Here is a 14,883-nt window from a genome sequence, read left to right on the forward strand (position 1 = left end):
CTAACTAGAATAAGATTATTCTGTGATTGTGTATTTATATCAAAATGTATTCTGCTATTATATGTAACTAAAAGGAACCAATACATTTTTCAAAGTCTCTATTATGTCAAATATTTACATCACACACCTTCTCCCATTAGAATTGGTAGAGTACCCAACCTTGAAATAGATAAGATAGTGCCAGCAACCTATAGGGAACAAACACACAAAAGGCCATGCACACCTCATGAGTGACTATCCTGCAGCATCAGAGGCAGCCCAGGTGCCTCCAGGAGTGGTCCATTAGGATATCTGGGCCTGTGGACCATCCACATTAGTTAGTGACCTAAACTGTCTCTCGTGTCTTCTCGCCATCAATATGTTTTCCCCTGAGTTACAGATACTGTATTACCTATATAGTGCATGCCACACCATCCCACCTCTATGTTCATCGCAGGCTGAAGTTATCCTCCTTTGGAAAGACTGGGAACATACCCCGGGGAGAGAAAATCCAGGAGAGGAAACACAAGTCAACCTCCCTTTTCCCGAAGCAAGAATAGAAGTGGTGGGTTCACGGTTCCCTGAAATTCTCTCAGCCAAATCTCCCTGGTTTTGATCATTTACAATGGCCACAATTTATGAAAAGATTCCTGGAATCTCTACATTACCACAGCAGACCAAGGCATTATTCCTCCTGAACACGTCAGTCACAAGGTACAAACGCCCACCTGTGTACCACGTGGAGCCAGAAGCAGTTTTTGGCTCTGGCCGGCCTTGGTTCCTGCAAGCAGACCCCTTGAACTAGATATGTAGGCTCACCCAGAACCTTTCATGAAACTTACAATAATGGGATATGTTTTGTCCTGATTCAAAGTTTTCAACTTTTTTCATTAGTCTGTGGTAAGGATTTAATTCTACACTTCTTACTCAAGCTTATTTTCCTTTTGCTACAAAACAAATTTAAACCACGGTGATTGACTAAATTGACTAAACAGCAGAGAATCCTTACCCATGTGAAAGTGGAAAAATTGTGAGGGCCCCAAGACAATGCATTATGCTAAGGGATTTTTTTTTTCTTTTTGAGGCAAAATTTTATTCTGAATGTCATTTCATCAGTAGCTGGGCTTTTTTTTTATTGTAAACAAATGGGATACATGTTGTTTCTCTGTTTGCATATGGAGTAAAGGCATACCATTTGTGTAGTCATAAATTTACATAGGGTAGTGATGTTTGATTCATTCTGTTATCTTTATCCTTCCCCCCACCCCTCCCACCCCTGTTTTCCCTCTATACAGTCCTTCCTTCCTCCATTCTTGCCCCCTCCCTAACCCTAACCCTAACACTGACCGCTCCCACCCCCCATTACGTGTTATCATCCACTTATCAGCAAGATCATTCGTCCTTTGGTTTTTTGAGATTGGCTTATCTCACTTAGCATGATATTCTCCAACTGCATCCATTTGCCTGCAAATGCCATAATTTTATCATTCTTTATGGTGGAGTAATATTCCATTGTATATATATATATATATAATATATATATATACCAATATATATATAATATATATATATATATACCACAGTTTCTTTATCCATTCATCAATTGAAGGACATCTAGGTTGGTTCCACAATCTGGCTACTGTGAACTGAGCAGCTATGAACATTGATGTGGCTGTATCTCTGTAATATGCTGATTGTAAGTCCTTTGGGTATAGGCCAAGGAGTGGAATAGCTGGGTCAAATGGTGGTTCCATTCCAAGCTTTCTGAGGAATCTCCATACTGCTTTCCAGAGTGGCTGCACTAATCTGCAACCCCACCAGCAATGTACGAGTGTACCTTTTCCCCCACATCCTCGCCAACACCTATTGTTGGTTCTGTTCTTGATAATTGCCATTCAAATTGAGGTGAGATGGAATCGTAGGGTAGTTTTGATTTGCATTTCTTTTATTACTAGAGATGTTGAACATTTTTTCATATATCTGTTGATTGCTTGTAGATCTTCTTCTGTGAAGTGTCTGTTCATTTCCTTAGCCCATTTGTCAATTGGATTATTTGCATTCTTGGTGTAGAGTCTTTTGAGTTCTTTATAGATTCTGGAGATTTGTGCTCTATCTGAAGTATGATTGGCAAAGATTTTCTCCCACTCTGTAGGCTCTTTCTTCACATTACTGATAGTTTCCTTTGCTAAGAGAAAGCTCTTTAGTTTGAATCTGTCCCAGTTGTTGATTCTTGCTTTTATTTCTTGTGCTATGGGAGTCCTGTTAAGGAAGTCTGATCCTAAGCCGACATGTTGAAGATTTGGACCTATGTTTTCTTCTATAAGATGAAGGGTCTCTGGTCTGATTCCAAGGTCCTTGATCCATTTTGAGTTGAGTTTTGTGCAGGGTGAGAGATGGGGGTTTAATTTTATTCTTTTGCATATGGATTTCCAGTTTTCCCAGCACCATTTGTTGAAGAGGCTACCTTTTCTCCATTGCATATTTTGGCACCTTTGTCTAGTATGAGAAAATTGTATTTATTTGGGTTTGTGTCCATGTCCTCTATTCTGTACCATTGATCTACCTGTCTATTTTGGTACCAATACCATGCCGCTTTTGTTACTATTGCTTTGTAGTAGAGTTGAAGATCTGGTATTGCAATACCCCCTGCTTCGCTCTTTCTGCTAAGGATTACGTTAACTATTCTGGGTTTCTAATACTTCCAGATGAATTTCATAATTGCTTGCTCTATTTCTGTAAGGTACGTCATTGGGATTTTAATTGGAATTGCATTGAATCTGTATAGCCCTTTTGGTAGTATGGCCATTTTGACAACATTAATTCTGCCTATCCAAGAACATGGGAGATCTTTCCATCTTCTAAGATTTTCTTTAATTTCTTTCTTTAGTGTTCTGTAGTTCTCATTGTAGAGGTCTTTCACCTCTTTTGTGAGATTGATTCCCAAGTATTTTATTTTTTTGAGGCTATTGTGAATGGGGTAGTTTTCCTAACTTCTCTTTCTGAAGATTCATCATTTATGTATAAAAATGCATTGGATTTATGAGCATTGATCTTGTAGCCTGCAACTCTACTGAATTCACTTATGAGTTCTAAAAGTTTTCTGGTGGAATTTTGGGTTCCTCTGAATATATAATCATGTCATCAGCAAACAGGAATAGTTTGAGTTCTTCTTTTCCTGCTCATATCCCTTTAATTTCTTTGGTCTATCTAATTGCTCTGGCTAGAGTTTCAGGACAATGTTGAATAGAAGTGGTGAAAGAGGGCATCCCTGCCTTGTTCCAGTTTTTAGGGGGAATGCTTTCAGGTTTTCACCATTTAGAATGATATTGGCCATGGCTTAGCATAGATGGCCTTTACAATGTTAAGGAATGTTCCCACTATCCCTATTTTTTCTAGTGTTTTGAGGATGAAGGGATGCTGTACTTTATTGAATGCTTTTTCTTCATCTATCGAAATAATCATGTGATTATTAACTTTAAGTCTGTTGATATGGTGAATGACATTTATTGATTTCCGGATGTTGAACCAACCTTGCATCCCTGGGATGAAACCCACTTGATCGTGGTGCACTATCTTTTTAAAGTATTTTTGTATGTGATTTGCTAAAATTTTGTGGAGAATTTTTGCGTCGATGTTCATTAAGGATATTGGTCTAAAATTTTCTTTCCTTGATGTGTCTCTGTCTGGTTTAAGTATCAGGGTGATATTGGTTTCATAGAATGATTTTGGGAGGGTTCCCTCCTCTTCTATTTCATGGAATACTTTGAGGAGTATTGGAATGAGCTCCTCTTTAAAAGTTTCGTAGAACTTGGCTGAGAACCCATCTGGTCCTGGACTTTTCTTTGTTGGTAGGCTTTTGATGACCTCTTCTATTTCATTGCTTGAAATTGATCTATTTAAATTGTGTATGTCCTCCTGGCTCAGTTTAGGTAATTCATATGTCTCTAAAAACTGTTGATTTCTTCAAGGTTTTCTGTTTTGTTGGAGTATAGATTTTCAAAATAGCTTCCAATTATGTTTTGTATTTCACTCATGTCTGTAGTGATATTTCCTTGTTCATTCTGAATTTTAGTAATTTGAGTTTTCTCCCTCTTTCTCTTTGTTAGTGTGGCTAAGGGTTTATTAATTTTGTTTATTTTTTCAAAGAACCAACTGTTTATTTTGTTAATTTTTTCAATTGTTTCTTTTGTTTCAATTTCATTGATTTCAGCTCTGATTTTAACTATTTCCTGTCTTCTACTACACTTGGTGTTTGTCTGCTCTTCTTTTTCTAGGACTTTAAGCTGTAGTGCTAAGTCGCCTATTTGTTGATTTTTACTTCTTTTGTTGAATGCGTTCCATGAAATAAATCTTCCTCTAAGTACTGCTTTCATAGTGTCCCAAAGATTTTGATATGATGTGTCTTTGTTCTCATTTACTTCTAAGAATTTTTTAATTTCCCTCCTGATATCTTCTGTTATCCATTCATCATATAATAACATATTATTTAATCTCCAGGTATTGGTAAAGTTTCTGTTATTTATTCTGTCATTTATTTCTAATTTCAATCCATTATGATCTGATAGAATACAAGATAGTATCTCTGTCTTCTTGTATTTGCTAACAGTAGCTTTGTGGCATAAAATATGGTCTATTTTAGAGAAGGATCCATGTGCTGCTGAGAAGAAAGTGTATTTGTTCTTTGTTGGATGGTATATTCTATATATGTCCATTAAGTCTAAATTGTTGATTGTGTTATTGAGATCTATGGTTTCTTTATTCAATTTTTGTTTGGATGATCTATCCAGTGGTGAGAGAGGTGTATTAAAATTGCCTAGTATTATTGTGTTGTTGTCTATTTGATTTCTGGCATTGAGAAGGATTTGTTTGACGTACATGGATGAGCCAATGTTTGGGGCATAGATATTTATGATTGTTTTGTCTTGCTGATTTATGCTTCGCTTAAGCAGTATGTAATGTCCTTCTTTATCCCTTCTGACTAGTTTTGGCTTGAAGTCCACATTATCTGAAATGAGGATGGATACTCCAGCTTTTTTGCTGTGTCCGTGTGCATGATCTCCCATCCTTTCACCTTTAGTCTGTGGGTTTCTCTTTCTATGAGATGAGTCTCTTGCAGGCAGCATATTGTTGGATTTTTCTTTTTAATTCAATCTGCCAGTCTATGTCTTTTGATTCATGAGTTCAGGCCATTAACATTCAGGGTTATTATTGTGATATGATTTATATTCCCAGTCATTTGACTCATTTTTGTTTATTGACATGATTTGGTTTCTCCTTTATTTGGCTATTCCTTTAGGCTCTTTCCTCCCATTGCTGATTTGCATCATTGTTTTTCATCTCTTCCTCATGGAATATTTTGCTGAGAATGTTCTGTAATGCTGGCTTTCTTTTTGTAAATTCCTTCAGCTTTTGTTTATCATGGAAGGATTTTATTTTGTCATCAAATCTGAAAGTAAGTTTTGCTGGGTATAGATTCTTGGTTGGAATCCATTTTCTTTCAGAGCTTGGTAAATGTTGTTCCAGGCCCTTCTAGCTTTTAGGGTCTGGATTGAAAAATCTGCTGATATTCTTATTGGTTTCCCCGTGAATGTAATTTGATTCTTTTCTCTCGCAGCCTTTAAAATTCTGTCTTTATTTTGTATGTTAGGTATTTTCATAATAATGTGCCTTGGTGTGGATCTGTTGTAATTTTGTGTATTGGAGTCCTACAAGCCTCTTGTACCTGGTTTTCCATTTCATTCTTCAGATTTGGGAAATTTTCTGATATTATTTCATTGAATAGATTGCTCATTCCTTTGGTTTGTTTCTCTAAGCCTTCCTCAATCCCAATAATTCTTAAATTTGGCCTTTTCATGATATCCCATAATTCTTGTAGATTCTGTTCATGATTTCTTACCATCTTCTCTGTTTGGTCAATTTTGTTTTCAAGATTAAATATTTTGTCTTCAATGTCTGAGGTTCTGTCTTCCAGGTGTTCTATCCTATTGGTTATGCTTTCTATGGAGTTTTTAACTTGGTTTATTTTTTCCTTCATTTCAAGGATTTCTGTTTGTTTGTTTTTTTCAGTATCTCTAAGTCTTTATTGAAATGATCTCTTGCTTCTCGTATTTTCTCTTTTAACTGTTGATTGGTGCGATCATTTAATGCCTGCATTTGCTCTTTCATCTCTTCCTTCAATGCCTGCATTTGCTCTTTCATCTCCTCGTTTTCTTCCCTGATTGTTTTGATTATGTACATTCTGAACTCCCTTTCTGTCATTTCTTCTGCTGTGCTGTCATTGGGTTTTATTGATATAGTATCTAGGTTTGTTTGGGACATTTTCTTCCCTTGTTTTCTCATATTGGTCAGATATCAGTTGGACTCTGAGATATTGCAGATTTCCTCTATTGGCTTATAGTGTTCCTGTAGATTTCCAGTATATCACCCCCCAGCCTTCAGTAGCCTGAAGTCTTGGAGGAACTTGATAATGAATGCTTCTAAAGAAAGCTGCCCCTAGCCTGCTACTGGGTCCAGGGCTGGGGGCTGGTTCTGCATGGAAATCCTTTCACTGGTGGTCCTACTCCTGGAAGCTGGCTATAGACAGGGCCTGCCCTCGCCTGAGGGAGGCAGGCTACTCAGGGAAAGCCTCTCCCTGTCCTGCCTTGGTCCCAGAAGCCGCCTGCCCGCTGGGGCCCACCACTGGGTTCAGTGCTTGGGGTTGCCTCTGTGCAAAAAAGTTCTCACTGGTTGGGCCTGCTCCAAGAAGCTGGCTATGGTCCCCACCTACCGCTGGAGGGAGCAGGGTTGCTTGGGGACGTCTCTCGCTGCCCTGTCCAGGTCCCAGAAGCTGCCTGTGAGCTGGGGCCCACGGCTGGGTTCAGGGCTTGGGGTTGGCTCTGTGTGGAAAAGGTCTCACTGGGCAGGCCTGCTCCTAGATGCTGGCTGTGGATCGAGCCTGCTGCCAGAGAGAGCAGGGCTGCTTGGGGAAGATTCTCGCTGCCCTGCCTTGCCCTGCTCCAAGAAGCTTCCCCTGTCCGGGCCTGCCGCCCGGACCGAGCTTCACCCGATGGGAGAGACTCACCCCATGGTTCTATGTTGGTCTGAGTCTCTCAATACCTCCCCTTCTTGAATCCTGCATTCTGGAGCTATGGGAAATACAGTCACCCTCTAGTCCGCCATCTTGGATCTCCCTAAGGAATTTTTTTACATAATTTCCTGGAATATATGAAGGACTCAACACTAGATAGAAGACTTCATTATTTTTTAAGTGTTCTTTTCTATATGTTTCTTCTTCATTTTCTTTTAAAGGTCATTTAGGTGGAGTTAAATGCAAAAGCTTCAAGGTTTCAAGGCTCAGTATATCTGGAGCTTATGTCTAGGATATTAGATATCTTTGTGTTTATATTTTTCATTTACCAATTAGACTGTAAACTGTAATATTGTGGGCAAACATATTACATATAATTTGTATGCCACCCACTGAATGCAGTACCTTATAATGACTAGTGGTTTATTTATGAGCTAATAGGTACTCAAAACATTCATTGTTGATTATATTTTAATTATTTAAATGTCTGTTCACCCAAGAGAGGGAGGAATATAAAGAAATGTAACAACATAATTCATATCCTTGGTTCCTTTTACTTTTACTGAATTGAGTTTAATTCTCCCTACTAAGTATGATTGACATATTTAGTGTCTTTGCTTTTTTACTAATTTTGTCTCTTTAGTCACAAAGGATACTTAGTAAATATATATTGACTGCTCATCTTCTCCATCTAAATCTTGCCCATCCTCCAAGTTCTATTAAGTCCTTTAAACTACACAGTCACTTTTTGGAGCTCTATTCACAGGGTGATTCCTTATTTTGAACTTATTTTCATTGATTCTGCATATTTAATAACTAAGGAAGATAGCCTGTAATAATTTAATATTACTATTAGGGAAGTTAAAAATGACCACTTGAGACTTCTGATTTCCAATTCCACATGTAAGGAACTTGCAAGTCAACACTTCATCTTAACCACAACTACAAAGCTGAACAAAGTAATTCTTTTTAGATCCATAAGTGAGGTCTGGACAAAGTACAAGGCACTATTCCCGGGACTGAAGAGACAGACAGACAAATGCAAGCAACCATAACTTACCAGAAAAGAGACTCACAAGTGGAAAGCGCTGCAGGAACCATTGCAGGAGTAGGAAAACCTAAAGTGTAAGTGACACATTGTTGGAGGTTGGCTCCGTCTCCATGCTTTTGTGAGTTTCGCCTCCAGAGACTTGACCAAGTTCTCAGTAAATACTGGGAAAGAGTCCTCTCTGACATCCGGCAGGGAGAATGTGAGAAGAACCATTTTGAAACACACCAGAGTTCTCTGTTCTTTCAACAAGTCCTATCCACAGGAGAAGCTAGTTAACCAGAACCTAACCTGCAGGGTATTATCAGAGCTAAGTGATCTCAGCAAAGGGAAACACCCAACTCCAGGCAATTGTAGTCATCTCTTCCACCTACAGCAAGGGGAAAGGATTGAGAAACACTCTGCAGTTCACAGTTCAAGCATAAGCTTCCTAAAAGAGGCCCAATAACAGACTATAGAACACTTACCATTCCTTGATTACTGAAGGCCTATTTACAGCAGTTTCTTGTACCTAGTATGGTTTGTCTATCTATCATGACAAAGCATACCAAGAGAAAAAAGCAAACAGAAAAAAGAAAAAACCAATTTGGAGAAACAGAGCAAGAATTAGAACCAAACATAAAAGAGATGTTGGAATGATCAGACTAGGAATTAAGAACAGCTACAATTAGTTCGGTAAGAGTTCTAATGGACAAAATAGCACACAGCAACAGACAGACAGTGTAATAAAACAGATAGAAATTCAAGAAAGGACCAAAGAAAAATGCTAGGATCAAAAACAGTGACATAGAGAATGCCCTTCCAGTGTTCTAAACATGAATGGATACTGTATTTGTCAAATGCTTTTTCTGCATCTACTGAAATAATCATGTGGTTCTTATCTTAAGTCTATTTAGGTGATGTTAATTTTGGGATGTTGAACCAACCTTGTATCCTGAGATGAAACCCACTTCCTGAACAAGACTTCTAAATCACAAGAAATAAAATAAAAAATCAATAAATGGGATGACTTCAAACTAAAAAGCTTCTTTACAGCAAAAGAACTAATCAAGAGCATGAAGAGAGAACCTACAGAATGGGAGAAAATACTTGCCACCTGCACTTAAGATAGGATATATAAAAAACTCAAAAAGCTTAACACCAAACAAAAATAAAAAGCAAAACAAAAACAAAAAATACCCCAATCAATAAATGGGCAAAGGAACTGAAAAGACCCTTCTCAAAAGAAGAAATACAAATGATCACCAAATATGAAAAAAATGTTCAACATCTCCAGCAATTACAGAAAAATACCAATTAAAACTACACTGATTCCATCTCACTCCAGTCAGAATTGAATTATTAAGACTATAAGTAACAACAAATGTTGGCAAGGATGTAGGCAAAAGAGAACACTCGTACATTGCTGGAGGGACTGCAAATTGGTGTAACCCATTCTGGAAAGCAGTATGGAGAATCCTCAACAAAGTTGGAATGGACCACCATTTTACCTAATTATCCCACTCCTTAGGGTATATGCAAAGGATTTAAAATCAGCATACTTCAGTGACACAGTCACATCAATGTTTATAGCAGCTCAAGTGACAATAGCTAAGCTATGGAATAGACCTAGATGTCCATCAATAGATGAATGGATAAAGAAATTGTGTTATATAGGCACAATGGAGTATTACTCAGTCATAAAGAAGAATGACTTCATGACATTTGCCAGTAAGTGGATGGATCTGGAGAATATCATAGTAAGTTAAATAAGCCAATACCCCAAAACCAAAGGTGGAATGGATTTGCTGATATGTGGAAGCTAAACTATAATAAAGGGGTGAGGGTAAGAAGAGAAGTTCAGTAGGTTAGACAAAGGGGAATTAAAGGAATGAAGGGGATGGGAATAGGAAAGACAACTGAATAAATCTAACAATTTTCCTATGTACACATATGAAAATACCTAAGCTATTCCTACCATCTACCCATCCACAAGAATGGGGCCTTAATTAGAATAAGATTTATCTATGCTTGTATCATTATATCAAAATGTATTCTACTATCATGTATAACTTAGAAGAACCAATAAAATAAAGAGTACCTTTGATGGGCCTATTAGTAGAGTGAACACAGCTGAGAAAAGAATCTCTGAACTTGAGTATATATTAATAGAAACCCCCAAAGGGAAAAGCAAAGAGAATATAGACTTAAAAGATAAAGAAAAGAATACCCAAGTGTGGGGACAACAACTAAATGTATAACATTTGCATCAAGAGAGTATTAGAGGGGAACAAAGAAAGAAAAATAAGAAGAAATATTTGGAACAATGATTGAGAATTTCCCCAAAGTAATGTCAGACACCAAAACAGAAACAGGAAGCTCAAAGATCACCAGACAGGATGAGTGTAACAAACAAAGACCATAACAATTAGATATATTTTCGAACTATAGTATCAAAGATAAAGGACAAATCCTGAAAGCCATAGAGGGAAAGCACCTAATCTATAGAGAAAAAAGATAAGAATTATCGCTGAGTTTTTCTCAGGAACCATGCAAATAAGGAGAAATTGAAGTGACATATATGACTTTATATTCAGAGAAACAAAGCAAAAGAATGAAAAAATACTAACCTACAATTCTGTAAACTGAAAAATATCCTTCAAAACTGAAGAAGAAATACTTTCTCAGGCCAAAAGAGAGAGAAAGAGAGAGAGAGAGAGAGAGAGAGAGAGAGAGAGAGAGAGAAAATTTACTACCAGTAAAACCAGCCTTGAAAGAACGTTAAAAAATGGAAAATAATATAGGTAGAACTCAGATCTACATAAAGAAATAAAATAAAGGTAAAATAAAAACTTTTTTTTCTTTGTACCAGAGAGATGGATCCCAGGGGCACATAACCACTGAGACACATCCCCAAACCTTTTTTATTCTTCTTTTTTTTTTTTTTTTTTTTTTGAGACAGTGTCTCATTGAGTTACTTAGGGCCTCAGTCAGTTGGTGAAGCTGACTTTGAACTTGCGATCCTCCTACCTCAACCTCCCAAGCTGCTGGGATTACAGGCTTGGGCCGCTACTCCTGCCTCATATTTCTTGTTCTTCACTGTTGCAACGGATAAAAGTTTACCCAAATAATAACAACAAGGTATATAATTATGTATGCCTGGTGTGTGTCTGGTGTGTGTGTATGCTTATGTACCTTACACTTAAGTGAAATGAATGATAACATTTCAAGGGATAGGAAGGAGAAATTAGGATTATTTTTTTATAGGAACTCATACTTCCTATGAAGCAATTTGGGGGTTAATTTGAGAGTGGACTTGGCTTAATTGTTATTGTATATTGCAAATTTTATGGAAACCATTTTAAAAAGCAAAAATAAATATATAACTGATAAGTTAAAATAGAGAGAACATGGAATTGTATAAAATGTTCAATTGAATGCAGAGATAAAAATAGGGACAAAGAACAAGGGCAGCAATATGTAACAGTAATAAATACAGTAGATAATAATCCAACCATATCAATAATTACTTTGAACATCAAAATGATCACCAAATATATCAATTGAAAGACTGAGAAGGTCACAGTGAATGAAAAACACACAACCAAGCTAGATGTTTGATAAAAGAAACTCACTTTATTAATATGCAATAGGTTAAAGAACATAGATGGGGGAAAAATACACTGTGCTGATCTAAGCAGAAGAAAATAGGAAAGAGGGTAAAGTTAACTTCAGACAGGGTAGAGTTGCAAGCAAGAAAATTTCAGAGACAAAGAATACTGTGTAATAATAAAAGGGTCAGTTATCCAAGAAAACAAAATAATTTTTAACATGCATGCACCTAACAGCAGAATGTCAAAATACATTAAGCAAAAACTGATAAAACTACAAGAAGTAGATGAGTCCACTATCATGGTTGAATACTTCAACATCTCTTTATGAAAAATGGACAGAGTCAGCCAGGCAGAATATCAGTACGGCATAAGTGAATCCAACACCACCACCATCAATCAATTGGATATAATTTATATCCATAGGCTACTCCGTCTAACAACAGCAGAATACACATTTTTCCCAAGCTCACCATCTTGGAATACTTACCAAGATAAACCACATTCTGGGCCATAAAATACACCTTTGAAAATATAAAAGGGTAAAAATCATACAATGCCCACTCTCAGATCACAGTGGAATTAAACTAGAAAGAAATAACAGGAAGAAAACTGGAAAATTCCAAAATGCATGGAGATTAAACAACCTACCTCTAAACAATACACCAGTCAAAGAAGAAATCTCACAAGAAATCAAAACATATGTGGAACTAAATGAAAATGAAATTTCATCAAATTTGGAGGATACAGTGAGAGTGGTGCTTAAGAGGAAATTCGTACGATTGAATGCATACTATTAGAGAAGAACAAAGATCTTAAATCAGTTATCTAAATCCCCACCTTAGGAAACTAGAAAAAGAAGATCAAAGCAAATCCAGAGTAATTACAAGAAAAGAAACAATAAGAAATCAATGAAGCTGAGTACGGTGGTGCACGCCTGTAACCCCAGTGGCTTGGGAGACTGAGGCAGAGGATCATGAGTTCTTAGCCGCTTCAGCAAAAGCAAGGCGCTAAGCAACTCAGTGAGACCCTGTCTCTAAATAAAATACAAAATAGGGCTGGGGATGTGGCTCAGTGGTCAAGTGCCCCTGAGTTCAATTCCTGGTACCCATTCCCTGGGAAAAAAAAAAAAAAGAAGAAGAAGAAAAGAAAAGGAAAAAAAAAGAAAAAGAAACCATTGAAATTAAAAACAGAAAACCAAAAGAGAATCAAACAAAAAGCTGGTCCTTGAAAAGAGCAATAAAATAGATAAACCTCTAGCCAGGCTAATCAAGAAGAGAAAGAGTACAAAATAATAATTTCAGAAATGAAAGAAGGGACATCACTAGAGATAACATGGACCTTAAAAGTATAATAAAGGAATGTCATGAACAACTCTATGCTCTCAAATTTGAAAACCTAGATAAGTAGACCAATTCCTTGGAAGATGCAACCTGCTAAAACTCACAGAAGAATAATAATTTGAATAGGTCTGTATTTATTAAATAACCTTAATCAGTAATTAATAACCTTCTAAAACGAAAAACAACAGATTCAGATGGATTTGCTGGTGAATTCTACCAAATATTTAAGGAAGCAATTTTACCAATTTACTAAAATAGTTTTCAGAAAATAAAAGGGTAGGGAACAGCTACTAATTAATTATATGACCAAAGACATTAGAAGAAAACCTTGAACCAATATTGCTTTGAATATAGGTTAAAAAAAAAAAAATCCTGAACAAGACTACCCAATCAAATTCACCAGCCTATAAGAAAAATAAAACACCATCTCAAGTGTGGTTCGTCCCAGGTATGAAAAGCTGAAGTCTGATTCAATATTCAAAAAATAATTAATGGAATCCATCACATTAACAGGCTAAAAGAAATCACATTTTGCATTTTTCAGAAGCAGAAAGGCATTTGACAAAATCCAAACTCCATTAGTAATAAAAATTCTTTAAGAAAAAAACCAGTAAACTAGGAATGAACTGTTACTTCCTCAACTTGTTAAGGAAGATTACAAAAATCCCGTAGCCAATACTGAACTTAATGGTGGGAAACTCTGAACTCTTCCACTGTGAACGGGAAAAAGACAAGAATGTCCCAGCTTGCAACTCCTTTTCAACACAATGTCAATACATCCGCAGCCCCTCAAATTAAATACTTAGATGCAACTATAGCAAAATAAGTTCCATATGAGGAAAGCTACAAAACCCTGATGAAATATATCAAAGAGCTCAAATAGGAGAGAGATTTCATCACAGCTTCATGACTAGGGGGTTTTTACCATAAGGAAGTCACTGGTAACTTTCATAAATCTGAAAGGAAAGACTCAGTATTGTCAAGATGTCAATTCTTCCTGATATGGTTAATAGACTCATTCAATCCTGATCAAAATCCCAGCGAGTTATTTTGTGTGTATCACCAAACGAATTCTGAAGTTTATATGAGGAAGCAAAAGACTCACAAAAACCAATACAGCACTGAAGGAGATGTAAAGAGCCAGAAGACTCCATTACATGTTCTCAATTCTTAGTGGAAAGCTACATTATACAAGACAGTTAGTGGTGAAAAATAGATCAATACAAGGCCTAGAAATAGACACACAAAAATATAGTCCATTAGTCTTTGACCAAGGAGCAAAAACAAAAACAATGAAACAAAGGTAGTCTTCTCAAATTATGCTGAAACAACTGATATCCATTTGGTAAAAAAGAAGAAAGAAGGAAGAAAGAAGGAAGGAAAGAAAGAAAGAGAAAGGAAGAGAAAAAGAATCTATTCACAAACCTTACACCCTTCACAATGGTAAACTCAGGATAGATCATATACCTAAATGTAAAATACAAAACTATAAAACTCATATAAGATAGCATAGGAGAAAAAAATTAAATGATCTTACATGCAGTAATGACATTTTAGATCCAACACTGAAGACATGACCCGTGAAAGAAATAGCTGATAAACTAAACATTAAAATAAAAAAATTTTACTGTGTGAAAACAATGCCAAAAGAATGGGAAGAAAAGCCAAGGACTGGGAGAAAATATTTGCAAGAGAAATATCTGACAAAGAATTGTTATCCAAAGTATAAAAATAACCCTTAGAAATAATAAGAAAACAAACTGACACCACCAAATGCTGACAAGGAAATGGAGCATCAGGAACTCTCATTCATTGCTTATAGAAATGCAAAATGATACAGGAAGTAAAATAAGCAAT

The sequence above is a fragment of the Sciurus carolinensis genome, chromosome 2, assembly GCF_902686445.1.
Source record: "Sciurus carolinensis chromosome 2, mSciCar1.2, whole genome shotgun sequence".
NCBI classification, from domain to species: Eukaryota; Metazoa; Chordata; class Mammalia; order Rodentia; family Sciuridae; genus Sciurus; species Sciurus carolinensis.